Below are 12,247 nucleotides of genomic sequence, written 5' to 3'. Positions count from 1 at the left end.
CGGAAGCCCTCACGCCTGGAGCCCATGCTCCACAGCAAGAGAAGCCACCGCAATGAGAAGCCCGCGCACCACAACAAGGAGTAGCCCCCGCTCGCCACAACTAGAGAAAGCCCGCACACAGCAACGAAGACCCAACGCAGCCAAGAAAAAAAAAAAAAGCACAAAATTATTCAGCAGCAACAGAGTATATTGAGTACCGTCTCTAACCTCCACCTGAACCACACTCAGACAATAACTTGAGAAGCCTCCCTACTTGCCTCCCTTACATCTTTTTGTTCCAGGTTGAAAAAGACCTGGCAGGCTCCTGTGAGCAAGGAACAGAAAAGTGTCCCAGATGGGGTGGGAATGGACCCCCACCCTTGGTGTTGAGCTCACATCCTGGAAACCTATGGCTATGCTCTAGGAAGATACAGGACCTGCCCTGTCCCCTGAGATGAGCTAAGCAGGGAGTAGCCCATAGTTCATCTTTCCATTAGCGAAGAACTCTTCCAAGCCTGGCCCCTCCTGGCTCCAAATTCCACTGCCCAAGATAATTGGAGCCGGGGCCTGTGGCCAACGTTGCTTCAATCCCAAAACCAAAACCACACTGGCTGGAGGAAGAGGGGCCTTGGGGTCAGCATCTAGAAGGTACAGGGGCAGAAGAAACTGGACCAACATCTGGAGACAGCTGGAGGCAGCTGGGCCACCATCAGGGGCGGGTTCTGAGAGCAATGGTTGTGAACTCCCAGCAATGGGTGTGAGTCCTCTCCAGGAGCGCAGGGGCCCAAGAACGGGCTCCTTCTGAGGAGAGGCAGTGGCACGGGCTTCTCTTTGGGTTCCACCCCACCCCCTCACGTCCCCACTCACCTCTGCAGCCTCACATCTGCGAGCAAGGCCCTGCCAAGTAAACAGCTGTAGCCCACGTTCCAAGGCTCCCCAAACCCCAGCGCTACCCACGACGGCCAAAGCCACATCCCATCCGTCCCCCAGCGTGGGGCCCACGGGAGAGGAAATGCTCATTAATCACAGGGAGATGGCTTCCGGGCAGTCTCGAAGACAGATCGAGGAGACTGGAGTGGGGAGGGAGCTCCCCACAAGTTCCCTGGGGAGGTCAGGGCTCCCACTGAATCCATCAGCCAGTGTCTTGCCTTCTGGAGCCCCGGGAATGTTTGTGAGCCAGCCGGCCCTGCTTGCGGCCTGGACGTCGGGAGAGAAGGGTGGGTATGTCCTCTGCCATTGTGCCTTCCTTCCTCTATCCACTGAAGCATCAGAGAAAGCCTCCAAGGCCAGAGGGCTGGAGTCTTGGTTCTTTGCCTGGCTGGTCGTGTGACCTTGGACCTCAGATTCTACAAACTGAGGAAAGAGCTCTGGCTGTACCTGTGTGCACATCCTAGAATTAGTCATCACACTGTGGGGAAGGCTCCTACTGATGCCCACACCCTCCATCCCTAGACCCACAGAGGAGAAAGTCAGCCATGGTCCTTGGCCTGATCTGAGTCACTGAACACGCTTGGCAGCAGAAGTTGACCTACGCAGCCCCAGGGAGCAGGGCCTTGGAGAAGCCATGGCAGAGAGCAGGGACCCCAGAGCAGGGACAGGAAGGAAGACAGACAACTGCCAGGAGCTGGGTTTCCACTCTCCCTGCTCAGACCAAGCCCCATCTCCCCATCCTCACCCTGCCTCCTCTTGGAACACTTGAGCCCTCCACGTCCCACAGGGATACTGTGACAGTCAGAAGCGCATAGACCATCAAAGCTGGAGACGTGCTGACTGACCCCTGACCTCATCATATGACCTTGGGAAAATTCCTGTTCCTCTCTGAGCCCTGTCAGAACACCTGGCGAAAGAGAGCCTGGAGATTTCCCATGTCTTTTCCCAAGGTCACTGGCATCCCTGGGTCAGCCAGCAGTGAGGTGGCTGGGCTAAACTGGCCATCTGGGAGACACAGCAAGAGGCAACAGGAGGGAGACAGCCCAGGGCAGCCAGGCAAGGGCTGGTGAGCAGAGCACGTGCACCTGGGGGGTTGCAGCAGGACTCAGGCCTCTCCACAGGCAAGGGGAAGGGGAGAGAGCAAGTGATTTTTCAAGCAAATCTCTATTGAGTCCCTCCCGTGTACCAGCCTTCACTCTGAGCCCACTGATGTTACCCCCTCTTGTACTGCAGAGTCAGGCACGTCACGTCCACTCCACTGGGGAGGGCACTGAGGCTCAGAAGGGATAAGACAAACATTCAAGATCACGCAGCTTAAGTGGACATGCTGGGGCTAGAATCCAGATTTTCAAACTCCACAAAAACACCACTTCCCTAGGGGTCAGAAGCAGGACCCTAAGGCCAGGCAGGAACCAGGATGGGACCCAGGCAGGAGGTACAGTCCCAACTCCTGACAAGGCAGGGGCTTTGATTCTTGGAGCAGGGCAGGCCAAATCTCCAAGTTCCACCCAGGCCCAGGGCTCCTTAAATTCCTCATCCTGTGGTCAGCTCAGGGGACAAGGGGAGGCCAGGCAGGCCTCATTCACAGAGAGGAGCCCTGCTCTTTGGGGGATATACACTCAGAGGACACTCCCACAGTATTTGCATACCACGCCCTCTGAGTGCATCCCCACCACCACTCTTGGTTTGAGGAAAATGTAGCATGAATGGGTGACAGCACTAGGCTCTGAGGGTAAGTGGGTGACATAGTCTCCAAAGCCCCTCCCCTCTCCAGCCCTCTCCCTCAGCCTCCAGATCAGCACAGCTCCCAAGTTGAAAATCATTCCTACTGAGGACATAGGCTCCCGGCCAGTGCTAGATCCCCTGACTGCCTCTCCATTCCCATCTGCCTGGTTAGAGAATCATCAGATCTCTTGAGTCCTCGATTCCCCTGGTCTGGGCTGCTGTAGGCTTCCACTCTTCCCCCAAGAGGTTTGACTCAGCTTATGACCTTGAGCAAGTCCCTCCCACCTCCAGGCCCCAGTGTCCACACTTGTCAAATGGAAGAATAGGCTCAACACGTGTGACCATCTAACTGGCAAAGACGCCGGGACTGGCCTCTTCCAGATGGGTGGAGAGAGGTAGGCAAGGCCAGCTGAGCCCCTGGCTGAGGCAGAAAATGGAAGAGCCCACCCTGGGGCCCATTTCATCAATGCCTGCTTTTGTCTGTAGCTCTCAGCAAGCAGGTGAGTTCATCTTCCATTAAGGACAATTATCTTCATTTGCATATGCTAAATGTGACATTTAAGGGAGCAGTTCCTCCCCACCCCAAACAGGATAAAAGTCCAATGACAGGCAGGCAACCTGCGGTTTGGGGCAGAGGTGTAATTGACTCATATTAAGGGAAGATACAGGGTGATACAGGTTTTGAAATGCAAATGACAGCGTCACTCCTTCCACTGGGGCTGAACAGGGAATGATGAGGGCCAGGCTGGTGATTCCCAGCTCCTGTCTGTCCACATCTGGGCAGGACAGGCCTCCTGACCCACAGAATAAAACAGATAGAAGGTCAGCAGAAGCAGGAGGCCCACTTTACTGGAGGGAGCAGACAGACCCAGCACACCCTCCTCCCCAGCGGCCCGCCCTGCTTTGCCGGCAGCCCCTCTCTGCCCACCGGAGTCAAGCAGATTCTGCCACCTAAGTGCGGACTGTTAGCATGTCGGGCCTTGGCTCAGAAACCCCCTCCAATAGCTTCATCTGTGGCTACTGTCAAATTTCAGCCACAAGGAGGAAGCCAAGAGGCCCTAAATACCCCATCGCACGTTGGCCTTGGCCTTTCTCTGTACTTAAAGATGCCCTTCCTACCCCACCCCCCTGGCAAACTCTCACCTTTCTCTCAAACCAGTTCAAAGGGTGCCCCTTCTATGAAGCCTGCCCCAGTGGCCCAGGCTGCACTAATGATGGCCTCCTTCACCCCCAGCACTGGCCTTCCCACTGCGGCTGAGCCCCGGGAAGCAGGTTTAATTCTGATCCATCTCTGTGTGCAAATATCTGCTCACAGCCGCCTCCCCAAAGGAGCTCATCAGATTTGGTGGATGCGTGAAAGGAAGCACGAATGGATGGACGTTTTGGGGTGCTCTCATTATAAGGCTTTACCCTGCACTTGCCTGAGTGGTGACTTACAGCACCTCCTATTTTACGGATGCGGAAAAGTGAGGCTGGGGGAGATAGAGACTCCACCTTCAACTCAGTGAGGGAACTTGGATAAGCAGGGCCTGGAATACCGTTCCTGACTCCCCACTCAAGTGAGATCACTGTTGCTTGGCATTGAAGACCTCCACAGCGATGGGAGCCTTCCCTGTGGCCACCTTATCATGTGGCACTCCCAGGTCCTGACACAGCCCTGACTTCCTGGTCCTCTTCAGATCCAGCCACTGAGCCTGAGGTAGATCTAATGTTGTCGTCCCCTCTCTTACCAATCACTGACTCCCACCTGATTACTCCCCAAAACAAGGAAAGTTAAGTCAGCACTGCAGGATGATAACTATAGACCCAGAGATCCCCAGCGCTGAACCCTAGGAGAGAAGACACCTGTTCATAACCCTCCTTTGCCCCAGACATCCAGAGCTGTCTCCTGCTCTGGAGAACAGGAAAGGAGGGGAGAAGGGGGAGGGTCAGAGGAAGAGCAGAGGGGGCCCTGGATGCACTCTGCCCCCGAAACCCTGACCCCTGCCCCCAAGCCTGCCTGCCTCTAGTGAATGATGACTCCCCTCCATCTGCACCTGCCCCCTCCCTGCGGCAGCATGGGCTGAGGAGGTGGTCAGGGTTCAACTGCATTTTGCTTTTTGTGATCCAAGAGACCTCAGGCAAGTTTGGAACCTATCAGAGCCTCAGCTTCCTCTTCTGCGAGTTTGGATGGCAAAGCCGTTCCCCGTGAATTAAGCCAATCCATAGGAAAGCACCGAGCAGGCGGTAGGTGCTCAGAGATGCTCTGTTGCCTTCCCCTTTCCTGCACCAGACCTTTCAGTTGAGAGCCCCCAGGGAGTGTAGTGGGGCAGGCCTGCCTGCCTGAGGCTACCCCTCCTCCACCTTCCCTAATGCAGAATCCCCCCATAGAAGGAGGTCAGCAAAAATCACGGGGCACTGCTGCTTCCCAGACATCCGCCAGAGGCACGTTCCATAAAAAGCAGGTGTTTAGGATTCAAAACTCTCAGCAGGCCACGTTAGGACAGGAATAGAGAAAGAACAGAGAAAAATCTGGGCCTGAGATGGACTCCAAGCTCCCTTGTCACCTGACAATCCAGTGAAACCACAGAAAGGAAGGGCCACGCAGCAGTTCCCTCACGTGGCCGCATGTTAGAATCCTCTGAAAGCTCTAGCATCTCCCAGGACTCAGTCGCACCCCACGCCAATGAAATCAGAATGCCTGGGGGAGGAGCCAGGCATCAGTGTGTTTAGGATCCCTAGTTGGTTCCAGCGTGACTCATACTTTGGAAACCACCAGGCTACAGGACAGGATAGTAATTGTAGGCAGCTGGCCAAGACTTGACCATATTCAAAGTGCTTTCTTATCCATCGCCCCATCTGATGGTCATCTGTTGGCTGAGGAACCACAGTATTATACCCATTGTACAGAAGAGAAAAGTAAGGCCTAGGATATTGCCCTGTCTCCTGAGACAGTCCTTGTTAAGGCTGGGACAAGAGCCCATTCTCCAAACCCTCAAAGTTGGACTCTGCCTGCATCGGCACAGCTACAGTGGGCCCTTGGGGATGGTCTCGAAGACAAGGACCTTGACTTCCATGGGCTCCCAGATTCTGGGGGAGATCCCATCCTTTCCTGGGAGTAGGTTCTGAGGGTGGCAGGGAGAGCAGAGCACGACTGTCCCTGAGGCAGGCAGGGAGGGCTTTGCAGGCTGCATGCAGGCCGGCTCGCTGGGCCAACTCGTGCCTTGGCCCCAAGTAGGCCCTGGCTCTAGCCCAGGAACTTTTCCCATCTGACTTCATCCTGTGGTGTGTGGGGGTCTGTTCCGGGATGGTGGGGCTCAGACATGGGCTCTTTATCTGAGTCTTTCCTGACACCCCTCTGATAACAAAGAAGGCAGCTTAAGAGAGAACGGAAGGTTTACTGGGGATTTCAGCTTCTTCCTCTAGGTCTGCGTTGGAAACACGGATGTTCACATAAAGCCCAAGGTACCATTGGCAGGGAAACCAGAGGGGCCCATGGCAGCTCTGGGGCTGGCCTAGCTCCCCCCTCCCCACTCTCCCGGTCCTTGAAGACTATCAGCAACCGCATGTGCAGCCCACCCTCTCCCTGGCCCGTCCATTTCAGAGGACAGAGGAAGGGGGAGAAGACGAGGAGCACAGCCAGGTTGCACAGCACAGAAGGATGCAATGCTTGCAGCCTCTAGACTGGAGTTCAAATCCCAGCTCAGCCACATCCTCTTGCTGTGTGATTTCAGACAAACTGCCTAACTCTCCAAGCCTCGGAACTCTCATTTATAAAAGAGCAGTGATAAGCATTCTCATCGCCAGGTAATTGTGAGACTGGGATTAAAGAACATCATCCATGCTGGCTGCAAGATCCAGAAAATGTTATTTTACTTTCCCTTGCCTCACTCGCCCGTCTTTAAAATGGGAGCAGTAATGCCTATTCCTAGAGATGGAGTGAGAATTAAATCCATTAAATGAGTTAATCCACATAAAATGACTGCAAGAATGTCTGGCCCATCCCAAGCACGCATTAATTGTTCCCTATTAGAGCACTCCTAGCATGGGCCCTGGCACACAGTAGTTCCTTAAGAAACATCTGCTTCCTTCCTCCGCTTCCAGATACTTTCCGGATGTGGCCAAGTGTAGGCAGCTGCCTTCCTCTGATGCCTAGTGACTGGCTCTGAGCCAGCTCCTTAAAAAATTGGAAACGTTGCCCACTTTCTCTTCTCCTGTTTCATAAAGCGATCACAGAACAGAGGCACTGACCTTGGGTAACCTTGTACTGCAATGGTTTCTAAAAGGCAAAACAGTGTAAGTCACCACGGGAGAGGTTGGAACAGCACGCACGCTGCACCTCCCTCCAGCAGCCAGGGCCCACCTGAGCAGGGCTGGCCTGTTGGTCTCCGCTTTTTCTTAGATGGAGGATGTCCCCCAGGGCAGAGGGTGCAGGGGGGCCTACATGCTCTGGAGCAGTGAAGAATCATGGAGACTTTTCCAAACTCAAGCAATGCTTACTAAGCACCAGCCCTGTGCCAGGCCCCAGGCTGGTCACGCTGGAAGCATTTCCTCTGATCCGAGTGCAGCCTTGAGGGGCATGGTTTCTGGAGGGGAGGCCAAGGGTCAGAGATCTCCACAACTGCCAGCTGACTTTGAAGAAGTGGAAGAGAGGGAACTGAAACCTGTGACCTGTGACGCTGTGTCTCCCATTCTGTCTTTAGCATGCCATGCTCTTCAAATAGTGGATAGAAGTTCCTGCAGAGGAGGGGTCAGGCTCAGTGACTGAGCTGGGCCTAGTGGAATCACTGAAAACAGATTTCAGGTCTGGATAAGCACAGTGGCTAACGGTCTAAGCTGCCCGGAGATGAAAAGTGCTGCCTTAGGTCCAGTGAGCTGCCAGGAGTCCTGTGGGGCTGAGGAGGCATGCAGAGGAATTTCCGAGATCCAGCCAAGAAATGACCAAGATCCCTTCCCACTGGGTGTCTATAGCACCCTGAAATTCACTCATTTGACAGATGTTCCTTGAACACCCTCTCGGCTCCAGCCCAGGCTCTGGACACAGGATGGACAAGACAGGAAGCGCCCTTTGTCTTGAAGCTTACATTCTAGTTGGGGTAGTGGGAGGAAAACAAAACAGGTAAGAGCTCTGGAGAAAGCAAAGTAGGGTAACGGGATAGAGTGAATGGGATGGAGCAACGCCAGACCTGGCGGTCAGGGAGGGTCTCTTTGAGCAGCTTGCTTGACCTAGGTGAAAAGGGCAGACCACAAAGACACCCAAGGGAAGGGAATTCCAGGCAGCAAGGCCAGGAGGCGGGACCAGCCAGGAAGTCAGGGATGAGAGAGGAGAGAGCAGTGCCTGCCGAGGCACAGAGGGCCAGGAGGATGGGGGAGGTGGGCAGGACCAGGTCACACAGGCCGTCTCCTCTCAGGCCAGGGTCCAGGCCCCACAGGGGAGTGCCATGCTCTCCTGACAGCTGTATGGAGAAGGAAGCATAGGGGTGCAGAAGCAGACAATCGAAGCCCAATTCAGAGGCCAGTTTAGTCATCTGGCAGACAGAAGATGCAGGTGTGGATAGGAATGGTGACAGTGGAGGTGGTGAGACATGGAGAAATTTGGCATCTAGGTAGAGTCAATAGAATTGGTTGTCAGCAAGGAAAGGAAAGCAAGGAACCAAGAGTGACTCAGGGCAATGTGGGGCGTTCCCGGAGACCGGCCTGGGGAGAGATCAAGAGGCTGATATAAGCCATGATACTTTTGGATGGGGTGCCCACTGAGGTCCTTCCCAGCCATCTGGGGTTAGGAAATGCCTTCCCTGAGTCCAGGAGATGTGGGGCTTAATGCCAGCCCCCCTCAAGGAGTTCATTCTCTCATCCGTTCGTTCATCCTTCTATCCAGCCAGCCACCCCTTCATTCATCCCCTGGCTCATTAATCCATTCATTCGTTCAACAGTTCTTAAGGAGAGGTCTAGAAGAGGAAGTCCCCTAGTTCTGGGCCTGCTCAGAGCATCCAGGTTTGACCAGGACCGCCTGCAGGGCAGGGGCAGCCGTGCCTTTGCCCAATGCCTTCTGGTGAATTTATCCCAGAGAAAGAAACCAAGGGGGCTAGGCCAGCAGTGCCCAATGGCTGAGCCAGGGGGGACGGGTGTCCACAGGAAACCAGGACTGGAACTCCCAGCTCCCAGCTGGCTGTGTCACCTCAGGTCAGCAGCTCCCCCACCTCAGGTAACGAAGGTGTGACTGCTGTTTCCAGACAGAGGTACAGGGGCTGCCTGGCTGTATCCTGAGCTCTTCCAAGAGTCAGAAGCATAGGCCACCCACTGACCGTGCACAGCGAGTCAAAGGAACGGACAGCCAGGACAGCTGCCCTCTGCTGTCCACTCCTCTCCTGCTCAGGACCTGCTCATCACAGAAGGTCAGCAGCAGATGGCTGGCAGGAGCGCCACAGAACCTGGAGAACTGAGGGACCCAGTGGCGTGTAGAGTCAGACAGATGAGGGCCCCCGTCCTGGCTCGCCCATCTACTTGGGGCACAGTGGCAGGAAAGCTGCCTGTGTATTTATTTGTTGAGCATCACTTTTTTCACCAGTGAAGTGGGGATAGTGACTGCTTATCTCAGAAGGTTATTACAGAGATTAAACACCCTCGGCTCACGCCAACTTTTCCTTCAGTTGTGGCATCTCAGAAGCTCTTCCTGGCTCCCTGGGCTGGAGTGAGATCCCTGCTATAGGTCATCGCATTTTCACATTTGTCACACTGTGTGGTAATTGACAAGACACAGGTGTGTCTCCTGCTCTGACTCTTGTGTTCACCATCATGTCCTCAGAGCCTGACACAGTGTTGAGCATGACATTGATGCTCAGTAAACTGCTGAATGAATGAATGGATTAATAAGCAAGGCGATGAATGAATGAATGAATGGATGGATAAATGAGTGAATGAATAAATGGATGGGTGGATGGATGAGTGGATGGATGGATGGTGAATGAATAAATGAATGAATGAATGAGTGAGTGAGTGAGAAGCTGCCTCTTCAGTCCTAGCCAACCTCCAACTCTCTGGAGAGATGTCTCTCGGGGTCTTATCACCCTGCACCAACCATGCAAGGCACCGGGGCTGGGCTGGGGCTGAGCAAGTACCCCAGCTTGGACCCGACCTGCACCTGATCATTTGGGATTTTGTGTAATTCCACAGTTGGCCCAGAAGCCAGGCCTCAGGAACTGAGCTGGAAAAAAAGTTTACAGCTGGGAAACAGCCTCTCCAGCCAGAGCATGCTCCCCAGTCAGACCTGGGCCTAGAGGCAGTTCTGACTGGACAGAGGTCTGGGGCATTGGAGGCCAGCCTGCCCACTGTACAGATGGAAGACCTTAAGCCAGGGAGGACGGGGACTTCCCTGAGGTCACAGGCCAGTCCTTGCAGTTGCTGGTACTACACGCTGGGTTTCCTGACTCTTGGGCCCTGTGTGTTGTGTGCGGGGAGAATTAGGGCAGGAAGCATGGGGACCAGGCCTTCCCAGGGCAGTTTGGGGCCATGAGAACGGACTCCGAGCCCCCTCCAGCAGCCCAGCTCTCACAGGTGACCCGCTGCCTTTCGGAAGCAGCCAGCTCCAAGCAGACAGATGGCCGACGGGCCCCTGGCCCAGCCCTCGAGCCCTGGGCACTAGGCAGGATGTCGCAGCAGCAGCAGCAACAGGAAGCCCTCTGCCTGCCAAGGCCATCAGAGGCCCATCATCGGGGGAGGAGTGCCAACTCCGGCCACATGGCCGCCCTGCCCTGCCTCCCGGGGCCTGGCGCTGCTCAGAGGCCAGGAAGACCGTAAGCATAGAGGCAGGGGTTGGCCCCTGCACTGTACAGATCTTGCCTGGACCCTACTGTTGAAGGTGGTATGACTCAGTGGGGGCACATTCCAGAAAGGGCAACTCCTCCCAGGTTCAGCCACCACCCCTCGCTGCCTGCTTGTCTATGACCAAAGAACTGGGGGCTCACATGCTGCCCAGAAACTGAAGAGTCCACATTAGGCCTTTGCATCTCCAATGGGATCTCTGAGGGTCACAATGAATAATTCTAACAGTAATAGTAATTGCTAATATCTCTTGAGGGTCTGCTATGCACTGCACACTAAAAGCTTTTCAAGTACAAATTCAACCCTGGTTAGAACTCTATGAGGCAAGGCTATTATGATCCCATTTTACAGGTGAGAAAATGGAGGCTCAGACAGGAGATACAACTTGCCCTAGTCACACAGCTAAGAAATGGCAAAGTCAGGACTCAAACCCAGGCAGCCTGGCCCTAGAGCCCGTGTTCTTAGGCACCCCATAGTTCGGGCTGGGCCCCCAGCTGGTGATTCCTACAAAGCACAGTGCAGAAGGGCTGAGGGACCCCCTACCTTAGGTTCAGGGGCGAGACTTGCCAGATAATGAGCTGCCCATCACAGGCGCTCAACCCCATCCCCACACAGGGGCTGAAGTTCTCCAGGCTGGCAGGGGCCTCCTGCAACGGGGCCAGGACAAGTCCAGGTGAGCCCTACGAGGTGGATCGAAAGGGCAGTGCTCTGGAGGCCATGCCATGGGTGTCTCTGGGATAAGGCACGGGGACCCCAGAAAAGCAAACACACTGACACACAATATTACACACTCCAATGCTCACAAGCATGAACTCACAGACATGAGCTTGTGTGTGCACACCCACGTGGACACAGACACACCAGGCCATTCTGAGGAGAAGTAGGGCGCTATGATGACCACACGACAATTCTGGGTGCCCATAAGGCCACTGGGTTGGGGGTGCTCATCTTGATGCTTGCCCCTAGGAAAGTATGAGGACGGCCCGCCCCTCTCTGAGCCTCGGTTTCCCCATCAGTGCAAGGAAGGGGTCGCCTGAGGTCATCTCCAAGGTCTTGGGCTCTGTGCCGCCTGGCCAGTCACCTGCGACTCTCTGTCCCTAGAGCCTGGCAGGGAGCTGTGACTCAGCAGCAAAAAGCCCTGTAGGAGCCCCCTCCCCCGTCCAGCACACACAAAGGGCATCTTGTTACCGAAGCCTGCTAGCAGGAGGGCAGGGCCCAGAGGGCTGGGGAGGTGAGAGGACAGGATGGAGCCAGTGTCAGGGGGACAGGATGCGGGGTGGGGGGCATGCGGGGTCTGCCCGGCCAGGGCTGCTGGCCACCACCACACAGTGGGACAAGGTGCTCCCAAGTGGGTGGTCACTTGGAGAGGCTGCCCCCTACCCCGGCCTCTGCACGGCACCCTGTTTATGAAGTTCCCTTTTCAATTTTTAAGTTACAGATCTGCATGAGCTTTGCTCTTCTAGCAGCAGCTGTAGACCTGGAATTTCCCAGCAGTGTGGGGCAAAACCCACAGCCCAGGGCTCCAACTCAGAGCCTCTGAGTCTCTGCTCTGCATGGTCTAGGATGTGAGAGCCCTTTGAAAGAGGCCAGGGCCCAGTCCCTTTTCCTGTCTGTCAAAGAGAATGCTGAGCTGAGGAGAGCTGGCAGTCACTTCACTCGCAGGTAAGGGCATCTCACTCACAGGTAAGGGCAGGCATCCTGGAGCCACACCTGCTGCTACTGGCTCTGCCACTGCCCTGCTGTGGGACTCTGGGCAAACCTCTTACCCTCTCTGGCCTCAGTTTCCCAGTTTATAAAATGGTTCTGAGGGGAG

This window comes from Kogia breviceps, chromosome 2 (genome assembly GCF_026419965.1).
Source record: "Kogia breviceps isolate mKogBre1 chromosome 2, mKogBre1 haplotype 1, whole genome shotgun sequence".
Lineage (NCBI taxonomy): Eukaryota > Metazoa > Chordata > Mammalia > Artiodactyla > Physeteridae > Kogia > Kogia breviceps.
This window is presented reverse-complemented; position numbering follows the sequence as displayed.